This window comes from Ambystoma mexicanum, chromosome 9 (genome assembly GCF_040938575.1).
Source record: "Ambystoma mexicanum isolate Mex_15411 chromosome 9, UKY_AmexF1_1, whole genome shotgun sequence".
NCBI classification, from domain to species: Eukaryota; Metazoa; Chordata; class Amphibia; order Caudata; family Ambystomatidae; genus Ambystoma; species Ambystoma mexicanum.
In genome coordinates, this window is record NC_090931.1 from 1,392,108,345 (window position 1) to 1,392,132,540 (window position 24,196).

At 49.8% G+C, this 24,196-nt stretch overlaps 1 protein-coding gene across 1 annotated transcript in view; it reads right to left on the reverse strand.

The window, feature by feature from the left end:
- The window catches only part of MAP3K2 (mitogen-activated protein kinase kinase kinase 2), a 1,280,649-nt gene that overhangs the window by 660,666 nt on the left and 595,787 nt on the right, over nucleotides 1-24,196 (reverse strand). The gene's annotated exons all lie outside the window — the stretch shown is intronic.

Genomic DNA, 24,196 nt, shown 5'->3' on the forward strand with positions numbered 1-24,196 from the left:
CAAAGGGACCAAACCTGATTTGGCACGCAGAGTAAATCTCAAGAAGGACCTTTCCAACAAGAAATGGCGGAAAAAGAAGACCGGCCATTTTGACAAAATGGGCACCCATGGGTGCTTTACTGCAGCTGCAAACGCAGCCTGCGGTAAAAACACACAATGGTAGTAAAAAGTAAACCACTGCCACCAGCCATTAATTGTAGAAAGGGTAACATAAAAATGTTAAATGAGAAACTAAACAAAGGGTATACTAAGTAACCCCTCCAGCACCCTATGGTAAGATAGTGTGTGCTTTGTCTAGAAAGTTAAAAAATGTACGGATTTAATCCTTGGGGACATCTAAGAGACGTCCCTGTGCAACTGCACTGATGGTGCGATGCGTCACAATGTAAAGATGATGCCTATGGAGTTTGTCAACCTACAAAGTCAAATGAAACAGAGTCCAACCCACAGAAAAATACATGAGAGGGTGGGGGGAAAAAAGGTCTCACTCTCCAGGTTAGAAATTAAAATTCCTAAAGTCCAGCAAAAGAGCTGGGGGTCTCTAAGGTAGAAGGGAATTAGCACATTTCTGAGAATTCTCCCTAACAAAAGAGAAAAGGTAAGTAAAGTCAATTTCACTTTACTATTCTTGGCAACAGTAGTTCACCCAAGAAAAGGTATTTAAACCTTATGAGAAATCTAAAGGATTTCTCTGTGACACTGCACTGAAGGTGCTGTGTGTCACCATGCAAAAATTAGATGCGTATGGAATTTGTCAGACTCCAAAAACAATGTAAACATATAATCCAAATCAGGTCAAAACACATGAGCGAGAAAAAGTGCTCGCTCACTCGAAGGTTAAAATTTAAAAGTCCTAAAGTCCAGCAAAAGAGCTGGGGGTCTCTTAGGTTGAAGGGAATTAGCACAGAAAGGAGAATTCTTCCTAACAGTTTTACCCTCTATACCATTTTTTTGACAAATCTACGTGTGGAAGACGGTGAACCCATATGCGGGGAGAATGAATGATTCACAACCTGTGGTCCCGCGTGCCGAGCTCTTGCCTCAATCTTCTGGTGCGTCCCTACACTTCTGCACGGGTAAATTCAAAAAGAGAAGCCGCAGAGGGCATGAAGCATGGGGTCTGCCTCTCATTCTTGTTGCACAGGTCACAGAATTACAGCATCATTGATCAGTATCACCCCCCCCCCCCCAAACAGTCTTAACCAAACCGATTTTTAGGGGACAACGGGTGCATATATGGGATACATTACTCACCGTAATCGTATTTCTGATGCTTGTATCTGCTTAGATTCACATGCTGTGTATAGGCCGACATCTAGTGGAAGCTGCGGAGTATTACAGTTTGTTTTTCGAAACTCGAAAAAGGGCATCGACACAGGGCGTGCCAGTAATACTAACCCTAGTGTGACGTCCACGATCCCTCACGCGTCTAGGACCCTCAGATTGTATTTTTTCTGACATGAGGTAGCATGAGGAGTAGCGTGAGTACAGATAATCCAAGCTGATATATAGAAAGGTAAGACTACAAGCATCCATGCGCCTTCTCTCAGAGGGGAGGAAGGGTGGGTCGCATGTGAATCTAAGCAGATACAAGCATCAGAAATACGATTACGGTGAGTAATGTATGCCTGCTGAGGCTTGTGGAATCTGCTTAGATCACATGCTGTGCATAATTAGCGAGCAGTACCTGAAGGAGGTGGGATGTGAGAAGGGTCATGAGCAAATAAATGTCTTAGAACCGCTTGTCCCACTTGTGTATCTGTCTTGGAATGGGTGTCAATGCAGTAGTGCTGAGTAAAAGTGTGAATAGAGCTCCAAGTAGCTGCTTTGCAAATGGTGTCAATTGGTACATTTGCAATGAAAGCCAGAGTGGCCCCAATGCCTCTTGTAGAGTCGGCCCTAGGCGTGAAAGGCAGAGTTTTTTCAGATAGTGAGTAACACAGCTGGATACAGTTAATAATCCACTTAGAGATGCCACCTTTAGAGACGCGATCCCCCTCTCTGCCTGTAGCTACGGAGACAAACAGCTGATCTGTTTTCCTTAGCGGTCTGGTTTTGTTTACATAGTAGAGGACCGCCCTACGCACATCTAGTGTGTGTAGTTTCACCTCAGCCGAGCTTTGTGGGTCTTGGAAGAAAGCCGGAAGCTCGATGGACTGGTTCACGTGGAATTTGGAAATAAACTTAGGTGAGAACCTAGGTTGTGTGCGTAAAACCAGTTTATCTTTATGGACAGTAAAGAAGGGATCTTGCACTGACAGAGCCTGAATTTCACTGACTCTTCTTATAGATGTAATTGCTACTAAGAAGGCCGTTTTGTAAGTCAGGTGTTTGAGACTGCTTTTGTGCATGGGCTCGAATGGGGGGCCCATGAGCTTAGATAGCACCCCGTTAAGGTCCCATCCTGGTGGTGGGTTTGAAATAGGAGGGTGAAGTCTCTTTACTCCTTCCATGAAGGCTTTAACTACTGGTACTTTCCACCACAACACCTTGTTATGGGAAGTGGTGTATGCTGACAGGGCTGCCAGGTGTACCTTCAGTGAGTTAAAAACCAGTCCTGCATCCAGCAGGTGGAGCATGTATTGAACAATAGTGGAAGGAGTGCAATCAACTGGGTTGATTTGTTTATTTTGGCACCAGATAACGAATCTCTTCCATTTGCCAAGTAGCAGTGCCTTGTGTTAGGTTTCCTAGATTCCTTTAGGATGTCCATACACCTCTGTGGTAAATTGAGATGTCCGAACTCTATGACCTCAGGAGCCATACTGCCAGGTTCATTGAGTTGGGTTGAGGATGCACCGTTTGACCTTGGTGCTGGGACAGTAAGTTGTACCAGCCCAGAAGTTTGATGGGTTCACACACAGCCAATCTGCGCAAGTGTGGGAACCACGGTTGTCTTGACCACATGGGAGCAACTAGGACGAGCGTCATCGATTCTCTGTTCATCGTGTTGACCACCTTCCTGATTAGAGGAGTTGGTGAAAAAGCGTACGCAAACATCCCTGACCAGTTCATCCACAGGGCGTTCCCCTGGGAGTCTGGTTGGGGGAACCTGGATGCAAATCCTGGGCATTGTCTGTTTTCGCTTGTGGCGAATAGGTCTATAGTGGGGAAACCCCACTGAGAGAAGATATCTTCTACGACTTCTCTGTGTAGACACCATTCGTGTTCTTCTGGGAGGGGGTCTCTGCTCAGAGCATCCGCTAGGGAATTGAGATCCCCTGGAACATGTTGCGATGACAGGAAGATGTTCCGTCTGAGTGCCCATATCCAGATTTTCTGGGCAAGCTTGGACAGATTTGGCGACCGAGTCCCTCCTTGCTTGTTCAGGTAGAACATGGCTGTAGTGCTGTCCGTCCGGATTTGCACTGACAGATTTAACAGGTAGGGCTCGAATGCTTGAAGTGCTCTGAATACTGCAAGAAGCTCTAAAAGGTTGATGTGATTCTTGGCCACCGAGTGCGACCAGAGACCCTGAGCTGTGTGGAGATGGTGCGCTCCCTACCCTGTCGGGCATGCATTGGTTGTGACTACCGCCTGTATCTCGGGATCGTAAAAGGGTTTCCCCTTGGACAGATTCTCTCTTGTCCACCAGTGAGGCTTTGTACAAGTGTTGGCGAAACGACCACTAGATCGTCCCACTGACCACTTGCCTGAGAACACTGTTTCGCCAACCATTCCTGTATGGGACGTAGGCGCGCGTGGGGGACCAGGTAAATACATGACGCCATCATGCCCAGCAAACGCATTGCTTTGCGTACCATTATCTGGTGACCGGATTGATATTGCGGAATTTGCAGCAGTATATTCCGAATTCTTTCCTCGGAAGGAAAGGTCAACCCCTCTTGAGTGTCTAGGATAGCTCCTAGGAACTGTTTGGATGTGCTTGGCACCATATTTGAATTTTTCTTGTTTATTGAGAAGCCCAATTCGAAGAGGAGGTCGATTGTCCTTTGAATGTTTGCTCTGCAAATTACTGGGGTCTTCCCCGTGATGAGCCAGTCGTCCAGGTAAGGGTACACCGGGAATTGCCTCCCAGCGTTAGTCTGCTGCCGCCACCGCCAGTACCTTGGTGAATACCCTTGGAGCCGAAGACAAGAGCACGCCTGCACGCTTTCTGGTTGTGGTTACCACCAATGAATCCAGAACAGAGTGTCCCCGAATATAGAGGGGATGCGAGCAAGAGGGCCTGAACATTTTCTCAATGTGCAGGATAACTGCCAGAGTAAGGGACGGTTTGAGCAAAGAAGGGGCAATCCGCTTCTTGATAGAGTTGAGAAGAGGGATCGACTGACTGACATCTTCTTTGAGGATATCCTCCACAAGGTCAGAGTCTGTCACCGCCTCTAGAGTAAGAATTTAGGCCAATATAAGCGTTCTTTGTTGTTGTACTTTTGTGATTCTCATGTCCGCCTGCACCCCCTTCTTGTCTTGTGGCACCTGGACACACCTGTGTATAGGTGCCATACAAATATCCAATAAATAAATAACATTTTAGAATGGTCTGCTGCCTTTTAAAGAATGTTATTAAACAGCAGCTGGTCGTCAATAGGAGAAGCCTCTCTGGTCTTTGTGACGGGTGTGGCGTCTACAAAGATGTTGTTGGCTCTGCCTCATGAGCAGGGGTAGTAGGCCAAGCCCCCTGGTCATCAGTATCAAGCCATGCGCCTGGGTCCTGGGAGGCAGGATCTTGGGAGCGGTAACCCTTGTCTGGGGGCATAAATTAATTCCTCACACTGAAATCCTGAAAAATATCCTGTGAGGGATCAGTCATTTTAAGTACAGGAGAGGCACAGCAATAAAAAGGGGACTGAAGTCTAGGAGGCTTGTACGGCCTAGGGTCCAAATATAAGGAACAATTTCTGTTTGGAGTACTCCAATCAAACCTGGTTGAGAAATCAAATGAACTCTGACACCTCTTCCATAAGTTCCTCAAACCTTGCCCTAGTTCAGGACCCTGTTAGTTAAGAGTTTCAGGGAGTGGAAAAGCAAACTCCTTTTGAGTGGGACCTTTCTGACCATGTAGGGACTGTGACAGTGGGGTATAGGCCTGGACATAACCCTGAGGTGAAACAGGGAGTGCCTGGGGGCCGGTATTATGGGAATCTGGCTGTGGAAGTGTCTTGGGCAACTTATTGTCACGCCCCTCGCCCAAAACCCCCTCTTACAAACCCATTGGACAGGTGGAGTCAGGACTCGGGCCTCTAGAACCTGGCATCCTCTTCAAAAGCCCTCATGGGAATGTGCTTGGGAACTACTTTATTGTATTGTCAGCCAACATGGAGGCAATCACATGGCTTGGTTCCTAAGAACAAAGCTATGCGGTCTAGTGTTTTGGGTGTGGTAGCCTAGGGACTACTTTACCTGGACTATTTTGTTGGGGCTATTTAAACCACACCCGAGCAAGACAACACGCTTCGCGTTTCTTTGCAGCTTGCAACATGACGCTCACCGTGTCCAGCTATTCCCTCGAACCTCGGAGAAGCAGAACCTGCAAGGAGACAAAAGGAACATCATTAGCAGCAGCATCTTACCTGCAGTCTTCATCTTTAAACACTCACAGCTACTGAGAACAGCTTCCTCGAATCTGCACGCCTCCCGGACAGAACGACCTGAAAGAGGAAGATGGAGGCAACATTAAAGAAAGCAGTAGAGACATTTACAAATTACGAACTGCTCAAAAGGCTTACCTGGCTGGTCGCCTCTCGGCTGGCACCACTCCGGACATTCCACTCGCGCTGAAGAACACCGCAACCTACAAGGAAGGAAAACACAGGTTAGCAAAGGCAAGACTTCGCAGCGCTGCGCATAGCCCTTACTTACCGCATCATAGCGCTCTTAATGCGCCATCATTTACCAGAGGGGCTCAACCAAGCCAGTTTGCCGCGCTGAAGCTCTGCATACCTAAGGGAGAAAAAAGACATGTTAAACATAGAAAGGCATGCAGGATAGCAACAAAACTAAAGAACAGCAATAAGACCTACCTGATCAATATCAAACGGGCCGGCGTCAGTGAAGTAACTAGACCACTCTCGCCCATGAAAGACAACGCGCCCCTGCAAAGAAGGCAGGACGGAGAGCACGCCTAATTCTACCACAAGGCAGAACCTTCCCTGCAGACCACATCAGGGCAAAGCTGAGAAGCATACCAGCGAGTAACCCGGCTGGGTGGCGTCCCTGTGGATACCAGGTGAGCGTAACACTTATCCCTCACTTTAGGGTGCGTCTTACTTAGGGACATGCATTTCAACGTCTTACGACATAAGCACCAAAGATTTAGGGGACACCCTATATAGTTGAAGACTTTAAACCATGCGCTAAAGGCACTGGAGGTGGCGCAGCGGGCTGAGAACCGGAAGGTTCAACAGATTTTGCTGAAGGTTTCGATGAACCTGATGGTGCAGTAGGCTTCTTCGACGGTACCATCAAGGGATACCAGGGGTGGTGTGAGCGTGTGTGCCCATGTCGCCAGTGGGCGGTTTCGCCGCAGTAGTGCATTCGCCATGCCTAGTGGGGACAAGGCTGTCATGTGGGATTCAGCAGACTCCATAGCAAGGTCTTCAGCAATCCGAACTCGTCTGATGCGACAGCACCGGTGGGGGAACAAGATTCGGCCTGAATGGCATAGGCCACCCACTGCTTTACGCACCTTTCTTTAAGTTTCTTAGGCTTAAAGAGTCGACAGGCCTTGCAACGCCGCTCGTCATGGTCACGATGGTAAGAAGTTATTACACTCCTTATAAGTGTCTCTCCAAGAAAACTTCCTATTAAAGGAAGGGCACAATTTAAATTGAGTTCTCTCCATTATTAAATAGAAAAATAGCAGCAAGAGACAGGAAACCAGAGGGAAAAGTAGGAAAAGGTATTCTCTAAAGAGTAATGTCGAGAAGTAAGGCCCCCACTCTCCCTACTGTGAAAGGCCGAAGCCTGATGGTGAAGGCTCCCGCCAGCAGTCGAGAATCCAGTTGCATAAATCTTCAGACAGGAAACAGCCGTCGAGTGAAATCAACGAAAGAGTGCGAAGATGTGATAATCATTAGCAATAAGACAATGCATTACTTACCGTAAAAGCATTTCTGATGGTTGTATCTGCTTAGATTCACATGCTGTGCATAGGTCCGACATCCAGTGGTCACTGCAGAGTAATGCATTTTGTTTTTCGTAGTCGAAAAGGGGACGTCGACAAGGCGCGTCTGTAACACTATCCCTATAGTGACGTGCGTTGTACCCACAATCCCTCACGCGTCGAGGTCCCTCTGTTTGTATTTTTTCTGCCCCGAGGGAGCCTTCTATACATGAGTGAGTACAGAAGAGAGAGAGATGTAGAAAGATGTTTATGTTCCTTCCATCCGAGCGGGGAGGAAGGGTGGGCGCATGTGAATCTAAGCAGAACCAACCATCGGAAATGCTTTTACGGTAAGTAATGCATTGTCTTCTGATGTTTGTTAATCTGCTTAGAATCACATGCTGTGCATAGACTAGCGAGCAGTACCCGGAGTTGGCGGTGGGTTATGAGAAGGAACAGTAGAGAAAAGATGTCTTAATACTGCCTGTACCACCTGGGAGTCAGATCTAGAGTGTGCATCTAGACCAACAAGTTACTTTCTTACCTGGTAACGTTCTTTCGATGGGATGGTCCGACGACGTATTCCATATCTATGACATGTAATCACCACAGCTGTGCTGCTTCGGAAACTTTTTTCGGCGTCTGCGTCCTGCGTCGATGACGTCGATGCGCCGTCGTCGAGGACCTCCTCCGACGTCCGACGTCATCCGATGTGATAAGTAGGACGCACGACGCCCGTAGCCTCAGTTGTACTTTTTTCCCCCAGAACATGTGACCTAAGTCAACTGCCAGTCAGACACAAAGCCTTGTGGAACGTAAGCTGCAATCGCAAAAGAAATTCTGCAGCGGGGAAGGCAGGGCGGGAGCAATATGGAATACGTCGTCGGACCATCCCATCGAAAGAACGTTACCAGGTAAGAAAGTAACTTGTTCTTCGAGGGGATTGGGTCCTCCGATGTATTCCATATCTATGACAGACTCCCAAAGCAGTACCAGAGCAAGGAGGAGGGAAAGAATTTAGAATCAAAATTTAGAATAGCCAATCAAATAGCAGAGCAAAGGACCGCCTTGCCAAAGGCCAGATCTTGCCCTCGGATGGAATCGAGGGAATAGTGACGTACAAATATATGTACTGAAGCCCAGGTGGCTGCATCACAGATGTTGCGAATAGGAACACCCCTCTGCAGGGCAGTAGATGCAGCCACACCCCTGGAAGAATGGGCCTGCAAGCCAGCCGGTGGGTGCTTACCCGCCAAGTGGTAACACTCCGAGATGGCTAAAATAATCCAGCGAGACAAAGTCTGTTTCGTCACAGCTTGCCCCAAACGCTTCCCAGCGTAACCAATAAAGAGTTGATCGTCCACTCTGACCCGGGACATGCGTGAAACATAAAAGCTTAAAGCTCTCCTAGGATCAAGCCTATGGAGCCTCTCCTCTTCCTTACCAGGATGCGGAGGAGGATAGAATGCCGGAAGAACAAACTTCTGGGCCAAATGAAATTCCGTCACTACCTTCGGAAGAAAAGAAGGACGAACCTGAAGGACAACCCTGTCCTTGTGAAATACAGTGAAGGGTGACTTAACTGAAAGTGCCTGTAACTCACTCACTCTGCGAGCGGAAGTAACCGCAACTAAAAACACAGTTTTCAGAGTCAACAGCCTCAAAGGGCAAGAATGTAAAGGCTCAAACGGAGCACCCATAAGAAACCCAAGAACAAGGTTTAAATCCCAACCGGGCACCAGGAAAGGTGACGGAGGGAACACATAAGTGAGCCCTTTCAGAAACTGTGAAATTAAAGGGATCTTAAAGTAAGAACACTCTTCAGACGAGCGCTTAAAGATGGACAGCGCCGCCAGGTAACCTTTAATGGTACCCACTTGCAAGCCCCTGTGGGCCAAAGAAAGTAAAAAGGACAGAACCATGGGGATGTCACATGCAAAAGGATCCACATTCTGAACTCTGCACCAGTTGCAGAACTTACGTCAATGGAAACGGTACAGAGACTTAGTTGCTGGCCTTCGGGCCGAAAGCAACACCTCCATCACGTCTTCAGGGAGGTCCCAATCCCTATACCTCAACCTTTCAGAAGCCAAGCGTGAAGGTTGAGGGATCTGACCTCTGGATGGAGAACCTGACCCCCCTCCCGTGAGAGCAGATTGTCTCGGTAGGGAAGACGACGTGGAGGGCAGATGGACAAGTCGAGAAGGTCCGGGTACCACGTCCTCCGAGCCCACGCCGGAGCAATGAGGATTATCCGGGAACCGAACTTCCGTAACCTCCGCAGCACTTGCGGGATGACGGGGACTGGAGGAAACGCGTACAGCAGCGGGAATGACCACTCCACCACGAACGCGTCTCCTAAGGCTCCTTTTGGAGGAAATTCCAGTGAGCAAAACCTTTCGCACTTCCGGTTGACACTGGAGGCGAAGAGATCCACTTGAGGGGTCCCCCAAAGGGCGAAGATCTCCAGGAGAATCTCCTAAGCCAACTCCCACTCGTGAGAGATCGCGCTCTGCCTGCTCAGAGCGTCCGCCGTCACGTTTTCGTCTCCGGCCAGATGAACTGCCGAGATCGAAACTTCCTGCTGAATGGCCCAGAACTCGAGCTGCATCGCCTCCCTGCACAGAGGAAGTGACCCTGCCCCCCCCCTTTTTGTTGAGGTAGTGCATGGCCACTGTGTTGTCCGTCAGGATCAGGACATTCTTTCCTCGCACAGTCGGCAGAAAAGCCTTCAGGGCTAGCCTGACGGCCCTAAGCTCCAACAGATTGATATGGAGTCTGGACTCCGACGGAGACCAACGACCGCTGACTGTCAGCCCGTTGGCCCGTTGGCATGAGCTCCCCACGTGCATCCGTCACGATCGTCACCTCCGGCCGGGGAAGCCAAAATGGAGCCCCCTTCATCAAGTTGCCTTCGACGGCCCACCACAGAAGGTCCCGGGCGACCGAGGGCGGCACCTGAACCGAGTCCGACATCCTGCCGGAGGACTGCGACCATTGCGTCTTGAGAGCCCACTGCAAAGATCTCATCCGCAGGCGAGCCTCTGGCACCAGAAGAATGCAGGATGCCATGAGGCCGAGCAACCTCAAGAACTCGAACGCTGGGAGCGTCTGGGCATGCTGAAACTTGTGCACCATCTGCTGAATGTGAAGAGCCCTCACCTGGGGAGGAAAACACTGCCCCAGGGAAGTGTCGAGCACTGCTCCGATGTACTGGAGCCGCTGTGTTGGCGTCAAATGGGACTTCTTTAAATTGAGGGAGAAGCCCAGCCTGTGAAGGGAGTGGCAGGTGACGGATAGATGATCCAGGACTTGCTCGGGAGAGCTCCCCCTGATCAACCAATCGTCCAGGTAGGGGCAGACGTGAATCCCCCCTTGCCTGAGATGCGCTGCCACCACCACCATGAGCTTGGTGAAAACCCTCGGGACGGAGGTCAATCCGAACGGCAGGACCCGAAACTAAAAGTGCGAGTCGCCAACCGCGAACCTCAGGTACTTCTTGTGCTTGGGATGGATCGGCACATGGAAGTAAGCATCCTTGAGGTCGAGTGACACCAACCAGTCCTGAAGGTGTAGGGCCTGGAGGACTGGAGAGAGAGTAACCATCTTGAACTTGTCCTTCCTGAGGAGTTTGTTCAAACCGCGCAAGTCCATGATGGGTCTCAATCCCCAGTCTTTCTTGGAAATCAAAAAATAAGGGGAATACCATCACTTGTTCCTCTCCGCTACAGGCACCAGTTCTATGGCGCCTTTCTCCAGCAGGGCTTGAATTTCCTGCGCAAGGAGCGGATCCGGACTCTGCAAAGAGAGGTTCCCCGGTGGATTGTCGCAAGGCCTGTGCCGATAGGGAAGACAGTAGCCGTGGGTTATGATCTCCAGAACCCACACATCTGAAGTAATGGCTTGCCACTCTACAAGATGCTGCGCCAGCCGTCCCCCAACCGGCGAACCATGGGACATGGCCTCATGACTGAGTGGGAGCGGCTGCGGCGTTACCTGAGGGCAAAGAGGCAACTGCCCGAGCGGCCTTGGCACCACGGGTACCCTGTCGTCCACCTCTGGTACCCCTGCGTTGGCCTCTTTGACTGCCAGCTCCTCTCGCTTTACTGAAGGACGAGTAATAGCGAAAGGAACCACCCCTCCACTGCTGTCCCCTAGGACGAAAAGGCGGAGGTTGGCGAACTGCAGCGCCCAACGACTTCGCTGCAGCTTTTGAGGTCTGCAACCTCTCAAGGCTCTCGTCAGCCTTGCTGCCAAAAAGGTGTTCACCGTCAAAGGGCATGTTGAGGAGCCGGGACTGCACATCAGGAGCAAACCCCGACTTCCGCAACCACGCAAACCTGCGTATCACGGTGCTCGCCGCCATGGACCTACTGACGCATTCAGCTAAGTCCAAACCCGACTGAACGGACTCACATGGCATCCTTACCATCCTGGACCATAGCAAGGAAACCATCCCGTTCGTCCCCTTCGGGAATATGTTCAGCCGCTAACGCAACACAGTTCCATAGAGTGTGCGTGAAACGAGACAAGGCACAAATGGAGTTGGCCGCCTGAAGCGCCATACCACCAGAAGAAAACACTTTCTTCGCCCAGCCATCAAAACGTTTGTCGTCCCTATCAGGAGGGATGGTAGGGTACGACGCCTGCTTTGCCGGGGCCGTGGCAGCCTGCACCACCAAACTCTCCGGAGTGGGGTGCCTGGTCAAGTAGCAGGGGTCGCTACTGGCTGGACGGTATTTTCGCGACAAGGATCTGCCCACCGCCGGGAGACTCTCCGGAGCAGTCCAAGCCGCCGCCACCCTTCTCTGTAAAGCCATATGGAACGGCAGTACCGGGTCAGTTGGGGGACCAACATCAAGGATGTCCGTCAGATCATCCTGCACAAACTCCCCTGGGGGAGCAGACCATCCCAAGTACTCAGAAACCCTAGCCATAAGGCGCCGGTACGAGGAATCGGCATGAGAGCCAGGCCTACAAAACTCCACCTCCGGAGAGGTGTCCAGTCCACTGGCATCATGCAGTGACTGCCTCAAATCGTCAAACTGACTATGGCCCGAGACAATTTCATCTGGAACCTGACTAGGAACCAGGCCATCCGAATCCTCATCCGCCTCTGAAATATAGTCCAGGTGGCGAAAAGAAGGCACCCGAGAGGGCTTGCTCTTAACCAGAGCCTTCCTAGGGGGTTCTCCCGTGCCACGGGGTACCTCCGACACGAAAGGCGTCGAGCGAATCGGCGCCGAGAGAACCGGCATCGGCGCCGAGAGGATCGACGTCGAGGAAATCGGCGTCAATGTCAGATGCAGTGCCTCCAGCATCGGCGGCGTCGACACAGCCCTCGAAGCCGGAGCCCCGAGCGTGTCCCTCGACGACCTGAGCGTCGACGGCTTCGACGACTTCCTCGGAGCCGGAGCCTCGAGAAAGCCTGTCGACGCCTCAGACGTCGATGTCTTCCTCGAAGACCTCACAGGTGCACACGGTCTCTAACGCGTCGAGGACAGGGACCTGGAACTGGTACGTCGAGAACGAGTCCCCGTGTCCCAACGGGACCTCTCCCGTGACTCGTGCCGACCACTCTTGCGAGCGGTGTCTCTCGACCTCTCACGGCCGACCCCACTCGGGGGCGCGGACGGCTTAGTACCCTGCGACTCAAGAATCGCCAGCATTTTCTTCCCGAAGGAAGCCCATTCCTCCGGCGTCGCACGGCTGGTGGGGTAACCGACGTGCCGGGCAGAGTCCTCCGAAGAGGACCTGGAAGACGACCGGTGTCGGCGCTTCCGAGAATGCCTCGAAGAGGCTGAGGAGTGGCGAGACCGACTCCTAGAAGGAGACCCACGAGACTTCCGACGATGACGCGGAGAGTCACCCCTCGAATCATCCGTCAAAAGCCCCGCAGATTTCGACTTCCTGGGCTTGGACACCCGACCTACCGACAACTTCTTCTTACGTTCGCGTAAGGCTTTGGACGTGAGCGACTGGCAGTCGATACAGTCATCCGTGTCGTGGGCCTCCCCGAGGCACCAGAGGCAGGCGTTGTGCGAGTCCGTCACCGACATCTTGGACCCACACTCCCCGCACTTCTTGAAGCCCGGACGCGGGGTCGAAGACAAAGTAGAAGACATCTTCACACGAAGGATCTTTCACAAAACAAACAGGTTCGAAGAACCGAGAAGAACAGAACTCCAAAGAGTCGAGGCGTTGAACCGAGAAACACGAAGCAACACGTTCGCGGAAAAAACGGAACTGAGGCTACGGGCGTCGTGTGTCCTACTTATCACATCGGATGACGTCGGACGAGGTCCTCGACGACGGCGCATCGACGTCATCGACGCAGGACGCCGAAAAAAGTTTCCGAAGCAGCACAGCTGTGGTGATTACATGTCATAGATATGGAATACGTCGGAGGACCCAATCCCCTCGAAAGTAGTGTTTTGTAAAGGTGTGCACAGAACACCAGGTAGCCGCTTTGTAGATGGACTCAAGGGGAACATTTGCAATGAAAGCTATGGAAGCCCCAGTGCCTCGAGTAGAACGTGCTCTTGGCTTGAAGGGTAGTTCTCTCTTAGCAAGAGTGTAACAGAGTGATGCATTGAACAATCCATCTAGATATAGTGGACTTTGAGACTGCATCTCCTTCTCTTCCTGCTACCACCGAGACAAAGAACCGATTAGTCTTTCTCAGTGGCCTGGTTCTTTCCATGTAGAAAATGACAGCTCTGCGTACATCCAGTGTATGCAGACTTTTTTCTCCCAAGTTGGAAGGGTTTTGAAAGAACGTTGGTAGTTCTATTGACTGGTTTACATGGAATTTCTAGATGAATTTCGGTGCAAACCTTGGGTGTGTGCGTAGAACCACCTTATCTTTGTGAACTGTTACGAAGGGGTCTAGAACAGAAAGAGCCTGTAGTTCACTTACTCTCCTAATGGAGGTGATAGCTATTAGGAAAGCAGTCTTAAGAGTGAGGTCTTTAAGAGTTGCCTTGTGCATGGGTTCAAATGGCGAACCCACGAGTCTGGAAAGTACCACATTTAAGTCCCATACGGGAGCTGGGTTAGCTATCTGAGGGTGTATTCTCTTTAACCCCTCCATGAAGGCCTTGATAACTGGTATCTTCCACCACGACACTAAGTTGGGAAGTGGTGTATGCAGAAAGTGCCGCCAGGTGGACTTTAATGGAATTGAACACTAGACCTGAGTCCAGTAAATGGGTCAAGTACAGAACAATATGTGTGGGAGAGCAGTCAACCGGGTTGATGCTCTTACCTCTACACCAGATGACAAATCTTCTCCACTTGCTAGAATAGCAGTGGCGAGTATTAGGTTTTCTGGCTTCCCTGAGGATGTCCATACATCTCTGCGGCAGTTGTAGATGTCCAAATTCTATGATCTCAGGAGCCAGGCTGCTAAGTTCATGGGCTGAGGGCATGGATGCAGTGTCCTGCAACTTTTCCTGTGACAGCATGTTGTACGGGCAGGCAAGTTTCACTGGGGGAGATGGGGACATCTCCATCAAGTGCACGAACCATGGCTGCCGGGCCCACATTGGGGCCACTAGTATCATGGTAACTTGTTCCTGGTGCATCTTGTGCACAACCTTGTTGAGAAGGGGAGTCGGGGGAAAGGCGTAGACAAATTTCCCTGACCATTGAATCGACAGACCGTTCCCCTTGGACTGGTTCTCGGGGTACCTGGAGGCGTAACTTTGGCATTGTGAGTTCTCCAGAGTTGCGAACAGGTCTATTTCCGGGAATCCCCATTGCATGAAGACGTCTAAGACGATGTCTTTGTGCAATCGCCATTCGTACTCTTCGGGCAGGGGGAAGTCTCTGCTGAGTTCGTCTGCTAGCAGATTGAGTTCCCCTGGTACGTGTTGTGACAGTAGGAACATGTTGCGTCTGAGAGCCCACTTCCATATATTCTGGGACAGCTTGGACAGTCCTGGAGAGTGGGTGCCCCCCTGCTTGTTGATGTAGTACATGGCTGTGGTGCTGTCTGTAAGGACCATCACCGTCTTCCCTTGTAGGTGTTCCTGGAAGGCTTTTAGTGCTTGGAACACCGCCAGTAGCTCCAGTAGGTTTATGTGCTTGGATGCTAAGCTCGGAGTCCACACTCCGTGAGCAGTCTGATGGGATAGGTGAGCCCCCCATCCTGTGAGGGATGCGTCCGTGGTTAGAGTGGCCTCCACCGCGGGTGTGGCAAAGGGTTTTCCTATCAGGTTTTCCTTTGTCCACCACCGTAGCGAGAGAACCAAGGCCTGCGAGACCACCACTAGATCGTCCCATTGTCCGCTGGCCTGACACCACTGGCTGTTGAGCCACTCTTGCATTGGGCGCATGCGCGGGCGAGGTACCAAGTAAATACACAAAGCCATCATTCCTAGCAAGCGCATCGCTTTGCGCACCGTCACCTCTCGACCTGCCACATATTGGGGGATCTGAAACAGCATGTTTTGGACCCTCTCGTTGGAGGGGAAGACGAGGCCGTCCTTTGTTCGAATTAGAGCCCCTAGGAATTGTTTGACTTGGCTGGGGTCCAAGCTGGACTTCTTCTCGTTGATGGAGAAGCCCAGTTGAACAAAAGGTCTACAGTCTTTTGGGTGTTTGAGAAGCATGTCTCGTAAGAATCCCCTGTTATGAGCCAGTCGTCGAGGTAAGGGTATACTGGGATGGATAACCTGCGCAGGCGGGCCGCTGCCATTGCCAGTACTTTCGTGAATACCCTTGGTGCAGATGCTATGCCGAAGGGTAGCACTCTGAACTGGTAGTGTTTGCCCCCTATCATGAACCTGAGGTATTTTCTGTGCGCTGGCAACATTAAAATATGAAAGTATGCATCTTTCATGTCCAGTGTTGTCATGTAATCTCCCTGTGATAGCAGTGAGAACACTTCCTGTAAGGTCACCATACGAAACTTTTGGGGTTTGACAAACTTGTTCGCTGGGCGCAGATCTAATACAGGGCGCATGGTTAGATCCTTTTTGGGTACAAGGAAGTACACTGAATAAATACCTTCCATTACCTGAGATAGAGGTACGACCTCTATGGCTCATTTTTCCAGCAGTTGGTCCACTTCTTGGAGAAGGATGGCGAGGTGTTCTGGTGTCATGCGGCGTCCCCTCGGGGGTCTGTATGTTGGGGCACTGTTGAACTCTATACAGTAGCCGCGTGCTACGGTGGAAAGTAACCAGCGGTCTGATGTTATTCCCTCCCATGCTGGAAGAAAGGATGTTAACCGGCCCCCGACCAGCATTGCATGGGAGGGGACGCAAATCTTTGCATCACTTGGTGTTGGTGGCCTGGGAGCCTCTGGGGGTGGAACCCCAGCCTCTTCCTTTGCCACGGCGTTGACCCCTCTGATTGTACTGGCCGCTATTACCCTGGTAGTTGCTGGCAGAATACGGTTGTTGGTTTTGTTGCTGGCGTTGTCCACGAAAAAAGCACTTATTACCAAATCCCCGCCTGTTAGGGGGTTTTGAAATTTGGTCGAAGGTCTTTGTTAGGGAGAATTCTCTGTTTAGGCTGAATTTCCTAACCTAGTGAGTCCCCCAGCAGCTTTGCTGGATTTCTGGAGTTTGTTTTTTCCATCCTGCCAAGAGTGAGACTCTTTTCTCTCACTCTTGGACATGTATGTGTGTAATTCCTTTGAAATGTCAATGTGTTCGATGGGCTATGGGGTCTTTTACTCCATAGGGTCATATATGTTTTTCTATGTGTGTTACACCACACCCTACGTGTCGTAACACGGGGGCGCCCTAGCGGGTCCCCACCATAGACTCCATACCCGGGGACTGACTACTGTCTCCCCGGGCATGTAAAGTCACCATTGGCTTTACTAGACCTAAATTTACTAACAGAACTAGTACCAACCATCTTATTGTGGACGTACTAGTAGGGGTAATTCGATTACTCCTGGATCTGTTACTCGAGGGGGCACTGTCCCGTCCCCCCACGTCGAGTTTTGGCTGGTGGCAGTGGAAACTACTTGTTATGTCCGATCCCGAACATAATCCTATGGGATTCGTCCCATTGTTGGAGATTGATACTTTTTCTCATTAATCTCCGACGTACTACCGATCTACTTATCTTAAATAAGTTTATCGAGTAGTATTTTCTGCCAGAACTGGGTTACCTCAGGGGTGTGGGAGGGGGTTTAGGCACCCTGGACTGTGTTGCCATGCCAACTCAGGTCGCACTCTGGAGTGATTGGCCCAGGTGGTGAGCGTTCCCGCTCACCACTTAGCATGTGTTGATTGACAGCTAGGCTGAATGAATGGGGGTTTTCTGCATAAAAGCAGGGCTTTTGGGACTGGATCTTCAGAAGTCGCCACAGGACCTAAACAATCCGACGAGGGTAACGCTGAGCCGACCTGCACGACGACACCTCCGGTGGAGCCCTGCGGAACTGACTCATCACTCCCGACGACAGAGGAGATCTCCCTGCCGGAGAGTCTCTTCCCCTGGCTGGTGGGAACAACCAGTCACCTTTGCTTTTTATTCGCCCAGGACGCAGTGGTCGAATTGCCGTGCGGAGCACATAGGCAACCGGATAGCCACTACCCCTGTACCGCGACCAAAAGGTGGTGCCTTGTGACGGAGCACTTCGCGGCTGGTTTCTTCCCTGGTGGTGCACCGGACTTCCTTTCCTTCGACGACGAGATCATCTCTACTCTTAGCCAAGACCCCTCGTGCATCCACCACCAGGAACAACTGCCCCCGCTGGAGCTGCCCTCCACAACAAGGTACCGTGTTCGCCTGGCTTCCCTTTCGATCGGTTCGAGTGAGGTGTCTTAATCCTCTCCGTCCCGTTGGGTCGCCTCCAAGCTTTGCTCATTCTTTGTTCTGAACTGGTTCAATCTGCCGATAACAATTTGCTACAACGACTTGAATGCATCTCCACTAGAGACTTTTTGGGACATCGTGCCTTGCCTCTCTCCGAGTGGGCCTGGCCTCTGAACTTTATGACCTATTGTGATTCTTGCCTTCCTGCCTTGCATTTTGTCCGCAGAGGATTGAACTGTGTTGATTTCGTAACCTGCCTATCTTTTCTCTCCCATCCTATCTAATATTCGAGTGTCATCTAGGTTGAGGCATACACCTCTGTCTGAAAATAAGTGGTACCGGTAGAAACTAGAGTTGTCGATAATTTGCTAGGGGAATTGATCGTTTTCTGCTCCGTAGAGTAATTGTGTTCGATTTGTTTGCCGTGATTTGCTTTAGTGTTTTCCATAGACGTTCTGTTATAAATAAATAACTTACTATCTTTACACTAAGCCTCGTTGCGTGTTTGCTTGTCTTGCTGTGAAGAATTGCCCTATTTTGTATACTCCACATACTGACCAACTTTTCTTGAGAGAAGTCTGACTGCTCAGCCACAGCTACCAAGTGAATCTGTGTGGTACGGACTGCTACCAAGTGGGCTCACCGCCAACGCCTGTAGTCCTAAATCTTTTGCAGTGGTCCCAGAGGGAACTGCACAGGTTTCCGCCTATCAGTCTTTATTGTGTCAAATTCTTTCTTCGCGTTCTCCAGCGCGTCATCCACTGATCTCCCAAAGAGGTTGGACTCCTCTATGGGTTTATTAATAAGGGATGCTTGAGTTTCCGCCTTAAATCCGGAATTTCGAAGCCAGACGTGACGCTTCAGTAAAATTCCTTGTACCAAAGTGCGGCCAGCCGTCTCTGCTGCATCGAGGGTATTCTTGACGATGCTTTGATTGACCAGAGAGCCCTTATTAACTGTAGCTAGCAAATTAGTCCTTAGGGGTTCGGGAACTTCTTCGATGTCCTGTTTGAGCTTAACCCATTGAGCATCGGCATAGCTTGCCAATAGGGTATGATTATTGGCGATTCTGGTAGAGAAAGCTGCAGAGGTGGTGATTCTCTTGGCTAGGGCGTACAGCTTCTTCCCCTCTTTATCTGGGGGTGCCTCGCTGGTAGATAGTGGCACTCCTGCCCTTTTCCTGGTGTTGGTCACGACCAGGGAGTCCGGGATTGAGTGACCCTTAATATATAATGGGTCTGATTGAGAGGGAGAGAACAGTTTCTCAATCCTCCGATTGACCCCTCTCACCAATGCAGGAGTGTCAAGAGAAGGTGTAATACGTCTCTTAACTGAGGCGAGGATGGGTATAATTTGACTAGTGGGGGGTTTTTCCTTGATAATCCTCTCCACGAAATCGGTGTCTGGGGTGACTTCCCCAGTTTCAATTTCGAAATGTGCTGCTGCCTTCTTCAGCAGTGCATTGAAGGTGGGTTGATCATCGACAGGCGAAGGGTTCCTGACTGGTGTAGTTTCAGTAGACCTGATGACTATACTGCTACTGCCTGTGTCTGTCGACCTAGCCGGTGACTGCCAGGGATTTGGGTCGCCCTCGCCTGTGTCCTCCTGGAACCCCTCCTCACATTGGTTAGTTTCCTCGTGAAAACCTTCCTCTTCTTGTTGGTCTTCAACATAGGTGAACTCATCTTCCTCCTGGAAGAAGGTATCTTCCTCAGTGGGATTGTGAGAGTATATGTCCTCCTGTATGGGGTCCTCCTGTATGGGGTTATAAAACTTCTGGTATTTAGCCCTTGGACTCTCGAGGGGTGCCTCCCTTGGTCTCTTGGGTGTCCTGTCTTCTGGGATGGACATGAACCTGTCTAGTTTATCCATACAGGTCTGGAACCTTTCAAAGGTCCACTGAGGTCGGCCAGGACGGTCTGGGAATGAAAAAGGAGTTTCTTCCTCCTGTAATTGTCTGGTTCTGTCCCATAACGTCGAAGAAAGAGAGCCTTTGCCTTCTGAGTAGCCTTCTCGCTGGCTAGGGCCTTCTGTCGGCGTCGGGAACTGGCCTGATCTGTTTTCCGGCACTTTCGGCGTATCTTTGGCCTTGTGCGCGGTTTTCGGCATCTCACTCGGCGTACGTCTCTGGCCGTCCTTAGATGCTATGCGCGCGAGGCTTTCGGCGATCATTCTCTCTTCCGAGGGATCGGTCGCCGATGCGCTATGTAACGCCGAGCCTTTGCTCATCGAGTCCTTGCTCGTCGAGTCCTTGTTGGCAACGTGAGAGCTCTTGCGATACGCGTCGCCGGAGGTTTTGGTGTTAGCGCCCTTATTTTTAGAATGCCCAGTCACCTGTCGCGGAAGCGGTGGCAGGGAGGGCTGACGACCCTTACGGTCGGCGGAAGACGCCGGTGGGCCCGGCGTCCCCGTTGGCGCTATGGCTGCCTTCGTCTTCGACGAATGCGTGCCGGGGGTATGTGCTTTGGTGTTTTTCCGTGTGCGTCCTTGTCGCCGGGGTGTTCATCCCCATAAGCTGGGCGTGAGCCGGGCTTGTCGGGGCCGGGGACGGACAACGAGGAGCGTGAACGCTCCTTTGAGAGGTCTACAGCCTCCGTTACGGGGGCCGTGTAGTCACTGTCCTCGTCACACTCGGCGGCGGCAGCGGGCGAGGAGTCAGGCCTAGACATGGCATAGGCCGCCCACCTTTTGACCCTGCGGTCTTTTAGAGTTTTGGGCTTTAGTAATTTACAGGCCGCACAGCCGTCCTCCTGGTGATCGAGGGGGTAAGCAACGGCCCACCGTTTGTGCTTATCCTTCCAGGTATATTTACCCTTGCAAAGCGGGCAAAACCTAAATGGCGTCCTCTCCATAGCTGAGGGCAATAAGTGTGACTATGACCTCGAAAGAGGGAGGGGAAAAGAGAAAGGCATTCTTAAAGAAAAGAAAGAAAGACCACAAAACCCCACTCTCCCTACTGTGTATGGCCGGCGAGCCCTGGCCACATGTTCGGCAGCGCCGAAGGATCCCCTCCGCTCGTCCTTCCATCGAAGATCTTGCTCGGCGGAGAACAGCTCTGCGTCGAGGGAGGGATCTACGTTATTGATATTAATAACAAACGACCAAAGGTCGAAGAAACTATTTGGCAATGTCTCTCGAGGAGCTCCGCATAAAGGCGAACAGTAGCTGGGTGGAAAAAAACAATCTGAGGGACCTCGACGCGTGAGGGATTGTGGGTACAAAGCACGTCACTATAGGGATAGTGTTACAGACACGCCTTGTCGACGTCCCCTTTTCAACTACGAAAAACAAAATGCAATACTCCGCAGTGACCACTGGATGTCGGACCTATGCACAGCATGTGATTCTAAGCAGATTAACAAACATCAGAAATCTCGGTATCACAGGCTGCGTATTAATGCCTGCGACCAGTATGGTGGAAAAAAACAATCTGGGGAGGACCTTGACGCTTGAGGGATCATGGGTACACTACATGTCACAGTAGGGATAATGTTAGTCACAGCCAGGTCAATGTCTCTTTTTGATCTTAGAAAAAAATATGCTTTACTCTGCGATCACCACTAGATGTGAGATTATACATACAACATGTGATTTTAAGATTCGCAAGCATCAAACATCTTTTCATTAATATTTTAAAGAACTTAACCTGATACCAGTATCAATTTCCCTGCCAAGAGAGGACACTGGGGATTTCTTCATTTTCATATATAGCAGACATGCTAACAACTTGCCCCTCCAATGAAACCAGACTCAGTTCCAACCTAATGGCCGCCATAATTATACACTGTGGTAGACCCAAAATACCTTTCAAATACCTTACAATTAGCCAGATATATGACTTCATAACAATAGCTTCCAATCCATACAATATTGCAGGACAAAAGCACTGTTTATACAGCAGAACCATCCCTTTCATTCTATAACCTGCATTCTGCTATCTTCTTTATCATTTCGATAATACCAATGCTTTTTTTTTTCTCAGCCAGCAATTCAGCATCGTCAATAGACAGACCCAGATATTTATAGCAGGCTACTTTATTTTTTATTATCAAAGGCTGTTGCACCTGTTTTTTCTTACCAATATTCAAAGACAGTCCGTTCGCATGAAAGGGTTTGAAATTGACTGGAGCTGGGAGCTATCTAGGTCCTGCTTGTAGCCTAGAAGAGCCTGGTTAGCCTGAAACCAACAGCTACCAGGAGCTACTTTTGGCTCACCAGGCCCCCTGATGCCAAACAAACATAACTATATGAATTCAAATGTGTGTTTGGGCCAATCTATAAAACATTACAACACATCTCTACGACATTTAAAGCAAAAGGAGTCACATATTGGACATAATGATAGGCCTATATTATGTGGAAGTTTGATTTACTGAAAGCTATGTACTAGATCGTCGTTCCCCAATGGTAGCTCCTGGTCAGTGGTTAATCCTGGAAACCCGGGAGTTGCTTTTAGCTCCTGCTTATCCAACCTTAATTTCAAGCCCTGCACGGTGTGAAGGCATCATGAAGTAGACACAGACAACATAATAGAGTTTTGGGATAAAAACTTTTATTAAACAAAACGTGAGGTTGGAAAAAGGCCTAACTTGCCCCATCTATGACAAGGTGGGATTTCCCTACCTAAATGAAACTAATGATAGTCTGTGTCAGGAAGTCCAATGCAAAACCTAAACTTGCGCTCACATTTAACTGTATATAATGTGTAGGGATGTCAACATCAAATGAGAAGTGTTCCAATGAAAGTTCAGAGCTTCTTCCAGCTTTTGGATGGAAAAGGATTCCCTTCCCCAAGGTTCAAATAGTTCCCGTTATCAGATAGGGATTCCCTTCCCCATGCTTTCAAGTCTCTCAAGGATCTCAAATAAAACAATCTTCCAGATCTCTCAATGTTCCAAACACATCACTCTGATACTTCCCAACTCTTCTGGTTTAGTCACTTTTCACAAAGTTATAGAATTCAGTTCCTTAATTTCAGTTCACATAGATCTTCCTTAGGTGGATGCACTCTGTCTAGACGCAGTTGTCGGACCACACGATCCACTCATTGCAGGTCACACAACCGATACACCTTACTTGTATTGACTTCACATGCATTACGCCACAGTTTCCGCTTTCCAATGAGGCGTGGCTTAATTTTCATTCACATCCTTGATACTTGCTTTATCATCATTCACTTGTAGCTCTTGCTTACAAAGACCAGTATAAGCTTCCAGTACACTCTTGATTCTTGGCAACGCTAGTTTGCCTCTTGACAATGTTCATTACAACCATTCATTCCTTTCAATAACAGGTTGCTTCTTTGAAAAATGCTCATTTGACTGTTTGATGCCTCTTCATCGTCTCAGTACAACGGGTGATGTCAGTGTATCTAAGAGTCATTACAGAGAGGATGTATGGCTCTGTTGCGTCTTTTCTTCATCCCAGTACCCGATTGATTTCTACTGGGAAATAAAGTATGGGAAAGATAGGCAAGGGAAAGATATTAACATACAAAGGCCTGGGCAATATTAGGTTCATTGGGAATGGGGGATACCACATCTCACCCAAGGGAGCCTCATTACCATTCCCCAAGTCTCCTCCACCCAGGTGATCCTCCCTCGCATATCCACACCCAGGACCCGAAAGAGACAGCCTTTCTCTGGCAACCTGGGAGGAGGATATATTGGGGAAAGAAGTGAGGACACCCTCTGATTACTCACAGTGGGCATACTTACTACATTCACACATTGACCTTTGGAGGCCTTTGTAAGTCTCGTCAACCAGTATATCTGCAATATATAATATGCAAACAGCCAGATAATGTGTGTAACGAATTTTAGGAGGGCAGTTTCTTACTTCTTGCAACCTACCAGGTAGATCTGGCAAGTATAGATTAAACAGCATGGGCACCAATACACAACCTTGCTTTAATCCTTTATTAGTGGTGATATCATCGGTACAGGCACCCCTACCGCTCATTCTAACTTTGACACTAGTCCCCTTCATGTAGTTGAACCATGAGATCATGTCTTTTGTCACACCCCAGTGTACCAATTTAGTCCAAAATAGGCACCTACCGAATTGAACGCAGCCTTAAAATCGATGTAAACCAAAAACAAGAGGGGATTATTTTATATCTAGTGATGCCATGATCATAGTATGTAAGGTCAATATGTTGTGGGTAGTGGCAAAGAATGCTCAAAATCCCATCTGGAATATACTAAGCCGATTTTAAGTCCCACCCAATGCCTGGAAAAAATAATGCAGTATTCGAGAACACTAGAATATCTCGCGGCCACACAGACTTGTGCTCGAATTGACTGTTTACCGTCAGTGTTCAAGCCCAATGAGACTGAAATATGTTTG